This window comes from Alosa pseudoharengus, unplaced genomic scaffold (genome assembly GCF_046254945.1).
Source record: "Alosa pseudoharengus isolate Yale_2024_CS ecotype anadromous, Long Island Sound unplaced genomic scaffold, YU_APseudo_1.1 YU_APseudo_1.1_scf_229, whole genome shotgun sequence".
Classification (NCBI taxonomy): Eukaryota; Metazoa; Chordata; class Actinopteri; order Clupeiformes; family Clupeidae; genus Alosa; species Alosa pseudoharengus.
In genome coordinates this window covers 2,049-15,982 of record NW_027468684.1, presented here as the reverse complement: position 1 = coordinate 15,982, position 13,934 = coordinate 2,049, and the positions used below count along the sequence as shown (strand labels likewise).

Below are 13,934 nucleotides of genomic sequence, written 5' to 3'. Positions count from 1 at the left end.
GTAGAGGCTAAAAGGGTGGCCAGTCCTGTGGTGATTATGAAGATTATTAGATATGTCTTGATGATCCCTCGTTGGGCGTCGCTAGTGGCGGCGGATATTTTTGCCTGGGCTGAAGCTAGCCCTTTGGGGCCTGCGGCTTCAAATCAGGATTGGTCTACTAGTTGGTTGGCCATTGTTTGGCCTAAAACCAGGTTTAGTTTAGGGGCCAGGCGGTGTACTGTTGCGGGGAAGTAGCCAAGTATATTTGAGAAGTTGTGTAGTTTAATGATTGGGGTAGGTTTAAATTGTTTGGCAGTAAGGGCGGCTAGTTCTATGGCTGTTAGAAGTCCAATGATTGTGACGATAAGAGCAGCTAGTTTTAGTATAGGGGGTATGGTTATAATGGGTGTTTTTGTAGGGAGGGTGTTTGAAATAAGAATTAGTCCTGCTACAATGCTGCCTCAGGCCAGTCGTTTAATTGGGTTGATAACCGCAGGGTCATTTTCGTTGATTGGAGAGAGAGGCATGAATCGGGGGGTTCCCATGGTAACAAAGAATACAACTCGGAAGCTATAGACAGCCGTGAAAGAGGTTGCAATTAGAGTGAGGACAAGGGCTCAGGCGTTTAGGTAAGAGGTGTTTAGGGCTTCGATGATGGCATCTTTTGAGAAGAAGCCGGCCAGGAAGGGGGTTCCTGTTAGAGCTAGGCTTCCAATTGTCAGACAGGTAGATGTAAAAGGTGCTAGGTTGTGCAGGCCTCCTATTTTCCGGATGTCTTGTTCGTCGTTAAGGCTGTGGATTACTGATCCGGAGCAGAGGAAGAGTATTGCTTTGAAGAAGGCATGGGTGCAAATGTGGAAGAAGGCTAATTGGGGCTGATTAAGCCCAATTGTTACCATCATAAGTCCCAGCTGACTTGAAGTAGAGAAGGCTACGATTTTTTTAATGTCATTCTGGGTGAGAGCACATGTGGCAGTGAATAGTGTTGTTAGTGCACCTAGACATAAGCAAATGGTTAATGCTGTGGGGTTAGATTGGGTAAGAGGGTGCAGTCGAATAAGGAGGAAGATTCCTGCTACGACCATTGTGCTTGAGTGCAGTAGGGCGGAGACTGGCGTAGGACCTTCCATTGCGGAAGGCAGTCAAGGGTGAAGTCCGAATTGGGCCGACTTGCCTGTTGCGGCAATGATTAGGCCTAGAAGGGGGAGGGTTATGTCTATGTTGTGGGAGAGTGCAAAGATTTGTTGTATTTCTCATGAATTAAGATTCATGGCAAACCAGGCCATGCTTATAATTAGTCCGATGTCTCCTACTCGGTTATAAATTACGGCTTGCAAGGCTGCAGTGTTGGCATCGGCTCGGCCGTATCATCAGCCGATTAGTAGGAAGGACATAATTCCTACTCCTTCTCAACCAATAAATAGTTGGAATATGTTGTTGGCTGTAACTAAGATAATTATAGCAATTAAGAACATGAGGAGGTATTTAAAGAATCGGTTCATGTAGGGGTCCGCGTGTATGTATCAGGAGGCAAATTCAAGGATGGATCAGGTCACGTAAAGGGCGATGGGCGTAAAGATAATTGAATAGGCATCGAACTTTAGGCTAATGCTAATGTTGAAAGTGGATGTGTTTATTCAGTGTCAGGTGGTAACGATTGTCTCTACTCCCTGATCTAGAAAGATGAATAAGGGTAAAAGACTGACCACGAATGCGGCACTAACTGCGGTTTTTACGTGGGACACGGCTCAACCGGGGGGTTTTGGTGTAGGGTCAATCGTTGTAAGAATAGGGTAGGCTAGGAGGGCAAAGATTAGTGTAAGTGATGATGATAAAATCAGTGTGGTTTGCATAGCCTCTGCTTGGATTTGCACCAAGAGTTTTTGGTTCCTAAGACCAACGGATGACTGTTATCCTTCAAAGGCCGAGTGAGCCGCAGACTCTAACTGCGGGGGTAGAGATTAGCAGTCTCTATTGCTACAGGCCTCTCTCGGCGGATAAGGAGGTTTGAACTCCTGTCTTTGGAATCACAATCCAACATTTTCGTTAAACTATACCTGCAGTAGAATCATCCTCACATGAACTCTGGTTTAAGGATAAGTAAGATAACTGGGATTAAGTGAAGGGCAATTAAAAGGTGCTCTCGTGTGTGATAAGGGGTTAATCCTGTAATATGTGCTGGTACTGGGCCTCGCTGAGTCATTAGGAACATGTAGAGGGAGTAGCCGGCTGTGATCAGGGTGCCGAGCCCTGTTAGGACGAGGGTTCAAGGAGATCAGTTAAACATGGTTGTAATGATTATTACTTCTCCCATAAGATTAGGGAGTGGGGGGAGTGCAAGATTGGCTAAGTTAGCAATAAATCATCATGTGGCTGTTAGGGGGAATAGTATTTGCATGCCTCGTGCTAGGACCATGGTTCGGCTGTGTGTTCGTTCATAGCTTGTGTTTGCCAGACAGAATAATGCCGATGAGACTAGTCCGTGGGCAATTATTAAAATAATTGCTCCGGTTAGGCCTCAGGGGGTTTGAATAAGAATACCCCCAGCTACTAGGCCTATGTGGCTTACTGAGGAGTAAGCGATTAGTGATTTTAGGTCTGTTTGGCGTAAACAGATAGATCCTGTTATGATGATTCCCCAGAGGGCGAGCACGATGAAAGGATAGGCTATTTCTTTGGTGAGGGGGTCAAGGACTGTGGTCATTCGAATCATGCCGTAACCCCCAAGTTTTAGTAAAACTGCGGCCAGGACTATTGACCCGGCAATAGGGGCTTCTACGTGCGCCTTTGGTAGTCAGAGATGAACGCCATAGAGGGGTATTTTTACGAGGAATGCCACTAAGCAGCCTGCTCACCAGATTTTGTCCCCCCAAGAGATCAGAGTTAAAGGTTGACAAAAGTTTAGGGTAATCATTGATAAACTTCCTGTTGAATTTTGTAGGGTTAGTAGTGCAACTAATAGTGGGAGGGATCCCGCTAAAGTGTAAAATAAGAAGTAGGTGCCCGCATTTAGGCGTTCTGCTTGATTACCTCATCGGGTAATAATAATAAGAGTGGGGACAAGGGTTGCTTCAAATATAATATAAAACATAATAATTTCTGTGGCCCCGAATGCTATAATAAGGAAGGTTTGAAGGGAGGCCAGGAGGCTAAGGTATATACGTTGCCGGGAGGCAGGTTCAGACTGCGTGTGGTTTTGGCTTGCGAGGATTATTAGAGGGAGGAGTCAACATGTTAGGACTAGAAGGGGGGCAGAAAGGGGGTCAATTGCTATATAGCTGTTTGGCAGGGTTCACCCTGTTTCTGCTGTCCAGTTGAGTCAGGTTAGACTCAGTAGGGCAATAACTAGGCTGTAGGATACGGCAGATGTCCAAAGTCATTTTTTGGGTGTTAACCAGATCGTTGGGAAGAGCATTAGAGTTGGGATTAACACTTTTAACATTGCAGGAGGTTAAGGCTTTGTAGTCGGTCTGTTCCGTGGGTTCGAGCTGTTGCTACTAGTAGGGCAAGACCAGTGCTGGCTTCACAAGCAGAGAAGGCGAGGAGTAATATGGGCGCTGCAGAGAAGTTTGTTGCTTCTGTTTGTAGGGTTCATAAAGAGAGAGCAAGAAAGAGTGATAGCATCATGCCCTCTAAACATAGTAGAGCAGAGAGAAGGTGGGTTCGGTGAAATGCCAGGCCCATTAGGCCTAGGATAAATGCTATGCTAAAACTGAAGTGTACCGGGGTCATAAGGGAGTTATGGACTTTAACCATAATTGTCTGAGCCGAAATCAGAAGTCTTTAGTTGGACTAATTCCCTATTCGGCTCATTCAAGGCCCCCCTGCATTCACTCATAGACTAAACCTAATGTTAGGAGAACAAGGATGGCGGTGGCCCATGAGACGGTTGTTAGTGGGTCGAGCAGTTGATTTCCTCAGGGGAGGGGAAGTAGTAATGCGATCTCTAGGTCAAATAGTAAGAATAGAATAGCTACTAGGAAGAACCGCAGGGAGAAGGGCAGTCGGGCAGATCCTAGGGGGTCAAATCCACATTCGTAAGGTGAAAGTTTTTCTGCGTCGGGGTTTATTTGTGGTAGTCAGAACGAAACAATAATTAAAATGATTGATAGTACTGATGTGATTGCTAGGATAGTTATAATTAGACTCATTATCTTTCCTTGGACTTTAACCAAGATTAGATGGTTGGAAGCCACCTGTACTGTCTTTTATACTAGAAAGATTATGATCCTCATCAGTAGATAGAGACGTATAAGAATAGTCATACTACGTCAACAAAGTGTCAGTATCAGGCGGCGGCCTCGAATCCAAAGTGGTGGTTTGAAGTAAAGTGGTAGAGTACTTGACGTAGAAGACAAACAGCCAGGAATGTTGAGCCAATAATTACGTGTAGGCCGTGGAATCCTGTGGCCACAAAGAATGTTGATCCATATACTCCATCTGCGATCGTAAAGGGGGCTTCATAGTATTCTAGGGCTTGTAAGAAAGTAAAGTAGAAGCCCAGAAGGATTGTAAGGGTAAGAGATTGGATGGCTTGTTTTCGTTCTCCTTCTATAAGGCTGTGATGGGCTCATGTCACAGTTACACCGGAGGCCAGAAGGACGGCTGTATTCAATAGTGGTACTTCGAATGGGTCCAGGGGTGTGATTCCTGTTGGGGGTCAGCAACCTCCTAGTTCAGGGGTTGGTGCTAGGCTTGAGTGGTAGAAGGCTCAGAAAAATCCTGCAAAGAAGAATACTTCTGAGGTAATGAACAGGATCATCCCGTAACGTAGTCCTTTTTGAACTGGAGGGGTGTGGTGGCCTTGGAAGGTCCCTTCTCGGACAATGTCCCGTCATCATTGGTATATAGTTAGGAGGGTTAGTACTAGGCCTAGAGTTATAAGGAGGGTTGAATGGAAGTGGAATCAAATTGCAGTGCCGGATGTTAGCAGCAGGGCGCCAATTGCTCCGGTGAGCGGTCAGGGGCTTGGGTCTACCATGTGGTATGCGTGTGCTTGGTGGGCCATTAGACGTTTTCTTGTAGGTATAGGCTTAAGAGTAGGACGAAGACATATGCCTGAATCATTGCTACGGCAACTTCTAGAAGAGTGAGTAAGAATAAGATTGTGGCTGTTAAGATGGCCACGGTTGGCATAATTGGGAGAAGAACAAATGCTGCTGTAGCAATTAGTTGGATGAGTAGGTGGCCAGCTGTTAGGTTGGCAGTTAGTCGGACTCCAAGGGCTAAGGGTCGGATAAACAGGCTAATCGTTTCGATAATAATTAGTACAGGAATAAGTGGTGCTGGGGTGCCCTCGGGGAGGAGATGTCCTAGGGCAGCTGTAGGTTGGTTTCGCATACCGATGATTACTGTGGCTAGTCACAGAGGGACGGCAAGGCCCATATTAAGAGAAAGTTGTGTAGTTGGTGTAAATGTGTAGGGGAGAAGTCCTAACATGTTGATAGTAATAAGGAAGAGCATTAAAGATGTAAGCAGAACTGCTCATTTGTGTCCTCCTGGGTTAATAGGAAGAAGAAGTTGTTGTGTGAATCGATTAATAAATCAGCCTTGAAGGGTTAATACTCGATTGTTCAATCATCGTGTTGTAGGGGTGGGGTATAAAGTTCATGGGAGTGCGATTGCTACCGCAATAAGGGGAATACCTAGGTAAGAGGGGCTCATGAATTGGTCAAAGAAGCTTAGTATCATGGTCAGTTTCAGGGTTCAGGTTTAGCTTTTTCAGCTCCTACAGTTGTAGGTTCATTGTTGAAATTATGGGCTAGGACTTTTGGGGGATGACTGTTAGGAAAATTAGTCAAGAGAAGACAAGAATTGCAAATCAAGGAGCGGGGTTCAATTGAGGCATGTCACTAGAGGTGGTTGGGGGCCACCAATCTTCAGCTTAAAAGGCTGACGCTAGGCCCAGTTTAGCTTCCTAGTGAGGCGTCTTCAAGTATGAGTGAGGATCAGTTTTCAAAGTGTTCTAGAGGAACAGCCTCTACCACAATTGGCATAAAGCTGTGATTTGCACCACAAATTTCAGAGCATTGCCCGTAGAATACACCGGGACGGGAGGCGATAAAGGCGGTTTGATTCAGGCGTCCTGGTACTGCGTCTATTTTTACTCCTAGTGCTGGAACAGCTCAGGAGTGAAGTACGTCTTCCGCTGATACAAGAACTCGAATAGGATCTCTCTGAACAACCATTCGGTGGTCTGTTTCTAGTAGTCGGAATTGTCCTGGTACTAGGTCTTGTGTAGGAACCATATAGGAGTCGAAGCCAAGGTCTTCGTAGTCTGTGTACTCATAGCTTCAGTATCACTGGTGTCCCATGGCTTTAATAGTTAGATGGGGGTCGTTAATCTCGTCCATGAGGTAAAGAATTCGTAGGGAGGGAAGTGCAATTAAAATAAGGATTACTGCCGGCAGGACAGTTCACACAATTTCAATTTCTTGAGAATCTAGAATGTATTTGTCAGTAAGTTTGGTGGAAACCATTGACACAATAATGTAAAGAACCAGTGTGCTAATTAGGAGTACGATCATTAGGGCGTGGTCGTGGAAATGTAGGAGTTCTTCTATTACAGGGGAGGCCGCGTTCTTGCAATCCTAGTTGTGAGGGATGTGCCATTTAGCTCTGGGCTAAGACACGCGGGAGTTTAACCCACAATTTTGCCTCGACAAGGCAAGGTAATCGTTTTACTAGTGTCTTATTTAGAAAGTGGCAGAGCTGGCCATGCAGTTGGCTTGAAACCATCTCACGGGGTTCGATTCCTCCCTTTCTCGTTATTTTGCTTGTACTTGCACGAAAGCCGGCTCTTCAAAGGTGTGGTAAGGAGGTGGGCAGCCGTGTAGTCATTCTACGTTCGTCATGGTAAGCTCTACTGATGATACTTCTCGTTTGGCGGCAAATGCTTCTCAAAGAATAAATAAGCAACATAATTACTGCTACTAAAGAGATTAATGACCCGATTGAAGACACCGTGTTTCAAAGGGTGTAGGCATCTGGGTAGTCCGAGTACCGTCGTGGCATTCCGGCTAGCCCCAGGAAGTGCTGTGGGAAGAAAGTTAGATTTACCCCTACGAACATAACCCCAAAGTGGATTTTTGTTCAGGTGCTGTGAAGGGTGTATCCTGAAAATAGCGGGAATCAGTGCATGAATGCGGCCATGATGGCAAACACAGCACCCATTGACAGAACATAGTGGAAGTGTGCTACTACGTAGTATGTGTCGTGTAGAACAATGTCTAGGGAGGAATTGGCTAGTACAATCCCTGTGAGCCCCCCGACCGTGAATAGGAAAATGAAGCCCAGAGCTCAAAGAAGGGGAGTATCCCATTTGATTGAGCCCCCGTGCAGTGTCGCAAGTCAGCTAAAGACTTTTACTCCGGTGGGAATAGCAATAATCATTGTTGCTGATGTAAAGTAGGCTCGTGTGTCTACATCCATTCCTACGGTGAACATGTGGTGGGCTCATACGATAAACCCTAGAAGTCCGATGGCCATCATGGCTCATACCATTCCCATGTATCCGAAAGTTTCTTTTTTGCCGGAATAATAGGCTACAATGTGGGAGATCATTCCAAATCCTGGTAGGATTAAAATGTAAACTTCCGGGTGGCCAAAGAATCAGAATAGGTGTTGATATAGAATTGGGTCCCCTCCCCCTGCCGGGTCAAAGAAGGTCGTATTTAGATTTCGGTCTGTTAGGAGCATTGTAATCCCAGCAGCTAACACAGGGAGTGAGAGAAGAAGGAGAACGGCCGTTACAAGCACGGATCACACAAATAGGGGTGTTTGATATTGTGAGATTGCAGGGGGTTTCATATTAATAATTGTGGTAATAAAATTAATGGCCCCAAGAATTGATGAGATACCTGCTAGATGAAGAGAGAAGATAGTTAGATCGACGGACGCTCCGGCGTGGGCAAGATTACCTGCCAAGGGCGGGTAGACTGTTCATCCGGTTCCTGCCCCGGCCTCAACCCCGGATGAGGCAAGAAGGAGGAGGAATGAGGGCGGAAGTAGTCAGAAGCTCATGTTGTTCATTCGTGGGAATGCCATGTCTGGTGCCCCGATCATAAGGGGGACTAGTCAGTTCCCAAAGCCACCAATTAGAATTGGCATTACTATGAAGAAGATTATTACGAAGGCGTGCGCCGTAACGATGACGTTATAGATCTGATCGTCTCCGAGAAGTGCCCCGGGTTGGCTCAGTTCTGCTCGGATTAAGAGACTTAAGGCAGTGCCTACTATCCCTGCTCAGGCACCAAATACTAGGTAAAGGGTACCAATATCTTTATGATTAGTTGAGAAAAATCAACGTGTAATTGCCACAGGTAGGATGGCCGAAGGTTTAGGCGGCGGATTGTAGCTCCGAGGACAGAGGTTTAACTCCTCTTCTTACCACAAGCTCTGTGGTGAAGTTCATGTCAGGTTGCAAACCTGAAGACGCAGGTTAACGCCTGCCGGGGCTTTCTCCGCCTCTCTCCCGGACGGCGGGGAAAGTAGATGGATGCTCGCTGGTTAGGGCGCTTAGCTGTTAACTAAGAGTTTGTAGGATCGAGGCCTTCCCATCTAGAAAGGCTTTAGCTTAATTAAAGTGTCTGGGTTGCATCCAGAAGATGTGGGATAAATCCCTGCAAGTCTTATCAGGGGCTAGGAGATTTTCACTCCTGCTTGGAGCTTTGAAGGCTCATGGTCTAAATGCTATCCTAAGCCCCTAGGCTAAAAGGGCCAGGGCGGTTGGGGTAAGGGGGAGGAGGCAGGTTGATAAAACGATAGCCGCGGATAGGGGGAGGGAAGGCTGTTTAGTTGCGGTTCGTCAGGGGGCAGTGGAGTTAATGGTGTAGGGGGAGAGGGTAAGGGTTATGGCGTAGCTTAGTCGAAGGTAGAAATAAAGACTTAATAGGGCTGTAAGGGCTATCACGGTGGCAGTGAGAGGAAATCCCTGGCTGGTGACTTCTTGGAGAATTAGTCATTTAGGCATGAATCCGGTTAGTGGGGGTAAGCCCCCTAATGAGAGAAGAATAAGGCAGGCCAGTGCGGTCAGGGTGGGGGCTTTAGTTCAGGTTGAGGCGAGGGTAATAGTTTTGGTTGAGCCAACATTGTTTAGGGTGAGGAAGGCGGCTGTTGTTATGGCAATGTAGGTAATTAGGGCTATTAGTGTTATTTGGGGGGCCATTTGGGCCACTAGAATTATTCACCCTAGATGTGCGATTGAGGAGTATGCCAGGATTTTGCGTAGTTGGGTTTGATTAAGGCCCCCTCAGCCTCCTACTAATGTAGAAGAGATTGCTAGTGTTGTAAGTAAGTAAGGGTGGGCGTTATCCGCAACTTGAAGGATTAGTGCGAATGGGGCTAGTTTTTGTCAAGTAGATAACACTAGTCCTGTGGTCAGTGTGATTCCCTGGAGAACTTCAGGAAGTCAGAAGTGCATGGGGGCCAGCCCAATTTTTAGTGCCAAGGCCGTAACGGCGATGGAAGAGGCGATGGGGTGGGAAAGTTGGGTAATTTCTCACTGTCCAGTGATTCATGCGTTGGTAGTGCTAGCAAATAGAAGTATAGCTGCTGCTGTGGCTTGTGTGAGGAAGTACTTGGTTGTGGCTTCTACGGCTCGGGGGTGATGCTGGTAGGCCATTATGGGGACGATGGCGAGGGTGTTAATTTCCAGACCCATTCATGCTAACAGTCAGTGGGAGCTTGCAAAGGTTATTGTAGTTCCTAGGCCCAGGCTAGACAGTAGGATTGTGAGTACGTAAGGGTTCATTAGTAGGGGAAGGATTTTAACCAACATGTTCGGGGTATGGGCCCGAAAGCTTATTTAGCTGACCTTACTAGAAAGTGGTGTAGTGGAAGCACCCAGAGTTTTGATCTCTGGAGGATGGGTTCGAATCCCTTTTTTCTAAGGAGCCGGGGGGAGTCTAACCCCCGTGGTTCACTCTATCAAAGTGGCCCTTAGGCGTTCAGGCACAGCTCCGGGTCTATCTAGAATTGGGGAGGGAGACCTGCAGTTCCCACTGGAAGGGAAATATGTCAGAGGATCAGTGCTAGTGTAAGGGGGAGGAAGTTTTTTCACACTAGATGTATTAGTTGGTCATATCGGAATCGTGGGTAGGAGGCCCGAACCCACAGGAATAGCCCAGAAAGAAGGGCTGCTTTAAATATGATGCTAATGGTAGTAAATTCAGGAAATGAGGGGAAGTGTGAGGCCCCTATAAAGAGCACTGCTGATAGGGTATTTATGAAGAGAATGTTGGCGTATTCGGCCAGGAAGAAAAGGGCGAAAGGTCCCCCGGCGTACTCTACGTTGAACCCGGATACAAGTTCTGATTCTCCTTCAGTTAGATCAAATGGTGCCCGGTTGGTCTCTGCCAGTGTGGAGATATATCACATTGCTGCAAGAGGTCATGCTGGGGCTAGTAGTCAAATTCCTTCTTGTGTGGTGCTGAACATTGATAGGGTGAAACCTCCTGTAAATACGATAGTGCATAGAAGAATGAGTCCTAGGGCTACTTCGTAGGAAATGGTCTGGGCAACGGCTCGCAGAGCCCCAATTAGGGCATATTTTGAATTAGATGCTCACCCAGATCCTAGGATTGAGTACACGGCCAGGCTGGACAGGGCTAAAATAAAGAGTATACTGAGATTTAGGTCGGTGACTGGAAAGGGCAGGGGTAGGGGCGCTCATAGTGTAAGTGCCAGTGTGAGGGCTAAGGTAGGAGTAGCTAGGAATAAGAATGGGGAGGATGTGGAGGGTCGGACAGGTTCTTTAATAAAGAGCTTAACTCCGTCTGCGATTGGTTGAAGTAGTCCGTAAGGGCCTACCACATTTGGTCCTTTCCGCAGTTGCATATACCCCAAGACCTTTCGTTCGATTAAGGTCAGGAAAGCTACGGCTAGTAGGACAGGTACGATGTAGGCAAGGGGGTTAATGATGTGGGCTATGATAATGTGAAGCATAGCTAAGGAGAGGATTTGAACCTCTGGGAGGGAAGGCTTAGGCTTCCTGCATTTACCGGGCTCTGCCACCTTAGCGCGCCCTTCTCTTGGGCCGGGGGTTGCCCCCCTTTACCTGCTTCAGTTGTATTCAGCAGGTTGGGGGGAGGCGTGCCTAAAGCATGGGCCTCATCACTCCGGTCCTTTCGTACTAGGAAGGGTGGCTTCACAGATAGAAACTGACCTGGATTACTCCGGTCTGAACTCAGATCACGTAGGACTTTAATCGTTGAACAAACGAACCCTTAATAGCGGCTGCACCATTAGGATGTCCTGATCCAACATCGAGGTCGTAAACCCCCTCGTCGATATGGACTCTGGGAGGGGATTGCGCTGTTATCCCTAGGGTAACTTGGTTCGTTGGTCGGCATAAAGCCGGATCATTATTGGTCAAATGTTTTGTGACTTAGAGCTGTGGCTCTGGGTTTTAGGGTGTTCCCCTATCCACTCGGGAGCTTTGTTATCTCCCGTGGTCGCCCCAACCGAAGACGCTTGTGCCATAATCACGTTGTTTGAGGGTCCAGTTAGCGGCCGCTTTTCGTGGTTGGTTGGCGTCTAAAGCTCCATAGGGTCTTCTCGTCTTGTGTGTGTATACCCGCTTCTGCACGGGTAGATCAGTTTCATTGACCGGGAAAAAGAGACAGTTAAACCCTCGTTATGCCATTCATACAGGTCTCCATTTAAAAGACAATTGATTGCGCTACCTTTGCACGGTTAAAATACCGCGGCCGTTAAACTTTTGGTCACAGGGCAGGCGGGACCTCCTATAATTAGTGGTGGCAGGAGGCGATGTTTTTGGTAAACAGGCGGGGTTTAGGTTTGCCGAGTTCCTTTTTATCCTTTAAGTCTTTCCCTTGATTTAAGCACTCCTGTGTGGGGGTAACGATGTTCTATTACATGGTCTTCTCGGCCTAGGGCGGCGGTGGTGCATTGCCCTCTTTTGTTGGGTTCGTTAATTGTCGATGGGATGTCCGATTCGACTTACACATGTGCTGGGAGAAGGTCTTTCTTCTTATTACTCGTTCTAGCATGGTCCCTCCTATGGGGGCATAGGATGGCCCAGTAATACTAGGGGCTTTGGAGATTTTAATGTTATAATAGGCTTGGGTTGGTCTGAGCTTTAACGCTTTCTGTTCAGATGGCTGCTTTTAGGCCCACTGAAACCTAGGGCCTTAGTTTAATATATTCCTTAGCCTCCTGTTTAAGGTTGTGTCCTTTGTTAAGGGAGCTGTACCTCCCTTGACTAACTCCCGCGGGTGTCCTTTGTGCCTTGTTTAAGTAAAACTGTTGTGGGCGAGGGCGCAGCGGGGCTGAACTTCTATTCATTTCTTGGGCAACCAGCTATAACCTGACTCGGTAGGTCTTTCACCTCTACTCGGGGGTCTTCCCACTCTTTTGCCACAGAGACGGGTTGGCCCTATAATAGGCTGCCCCGGAGTAGCTCGTCCGGTTTCGGGGGTTCAAACTAGAGGTCTCTTTGCTTGAGGTTACTGGCTAGATCATGATGCAAAAGGTACGAGATGTAGTCTCTGCTTTTATCTACTTTAGTGCGTTATTTCATTTCTCTTTCAGCTTTCCCTTGCGGTACTTTGTCTATAGCGTCTTTATTTCCTTTTCTGTCGCCCGTACTGGGGTGGTCGAATGGTTTAGTCTGTGCTTTTAGCTTTTTGTAGGACTATCTATATCATTAATTTGGTTTTTATAGTCTGAGCTAGCTGTTTAGTTCAGGGTGATCCAACTTGCATGGATGTCTTCTCGGTGTAAGGGAGTCGCTTAACTGTCTCAGCCACACCCTGATTATTCCAAGTGCACCTTCCGGTACACTTACCATGTTACGACTTGCCTCCCCTTGTGACGGATGTTGTGTTATTTACCTTGGTGTAGGCGGTTGTTGGGGAGAGTGACGGGCGGTGTGTGCGCGCTTCAGAGCCGGCTTCAAGGGGGCACTCTATTCCCCCTTTACTGCTAAATCCACCTTCGGATTGTCGTTTCAGACAACCTTCCGTGAATAATCTGGATCAGATAGTGTAGCCCATTTCTTCCTACTTCGTACGCTACACCTCGACCTGACGTTTTGAGTATTACTCATTCTGCTTACTGTAGTACCTTCACAGGGTAAGCTGGCGACGGTGGTATATAGGCGGGAAAAGCAAGGAGTAGTGAGGTTGAACGGGGGTTATCGGTTCTAGAACAGGCTCCTCTAGGGGGGTCTGAAGCACCGCCAAGTCCTTTGGGTTTTAAGCTGGCGCTCGTAGTCCCCTGGCGGATATTTGTTGTACTGGAATATCTAAGTTTACGGCGGGGCATAGTGGGGTATCTAATCCCAGTTTGTGTCCCAGCTGTCGTGGGTTCTGGTGGGAAGGGGTAAAGCTACTTTCGTGTCTATAATTCGAGCCCCTAGGTGCGTATGACGGCCTAAGGGGTCTTCGGCTTTAGTATTTTATTCTCCATAACCACTCTTTACGCCGAGTGAATCAACTAGGGCCTCTCGTATAACCGCGGTGGCTGGCACGAGTTTTACCGGCCCTCTTAACCCTGACTAAGTCAAGTTTTCACTTATGGCTTAATGTCTATCACTGCTGAATTCCCTTGGGGGTGTGGCTAAGCAAGGCGTCTTGGGCTAAAAAGTGTGCCTGATACCGGCTCCTCGTCCCCGGACGGGGGATTGAGGGCATCCTCACAGGGGTGCGGAGGCTTGCATGTGTAAATTGGGTTAAAGCTGATAATAAAGTCAGGACCAAACCTTTGTGCCCGTGGGGCTTTCTACGGCCCATCTTAACATCTTCAGTGTTATGCTTTGCTTAAGCTACACTAGCCACACAGTAACATCTTTTTGCAACACTATATATACCAACACGTAACAGAACTCGTTGAAGACGCCAGTCGAGTCTTTCATGGTTTCGGGGTTTGACATGAATATTAGACTTTTTCGGGCGTAGGGGGTAGGGGGTTTGTCGCGCGAAAAAACCTCCTAG

General features: G+C 47.3%; 1 non-coding gene across 1 annotated transcript; it reads right to left on the bottom strand.

Moving 5' to 3' along the window:
* Positions 1-12,754: 12,754 nt before the first annotated feature.
* LOC143139987 (18S ribosomal RNA) lies at positions 12,755-13,707 on the bottom strand. Its single transcript, XR_012990497.1, has one exon. It is a non-coding gene; the product is annotated as an 18S ribosomal RNA (ribosomal RNA).
* Positions 13,708-13,934: the final 227 nt, after the last annotated feature.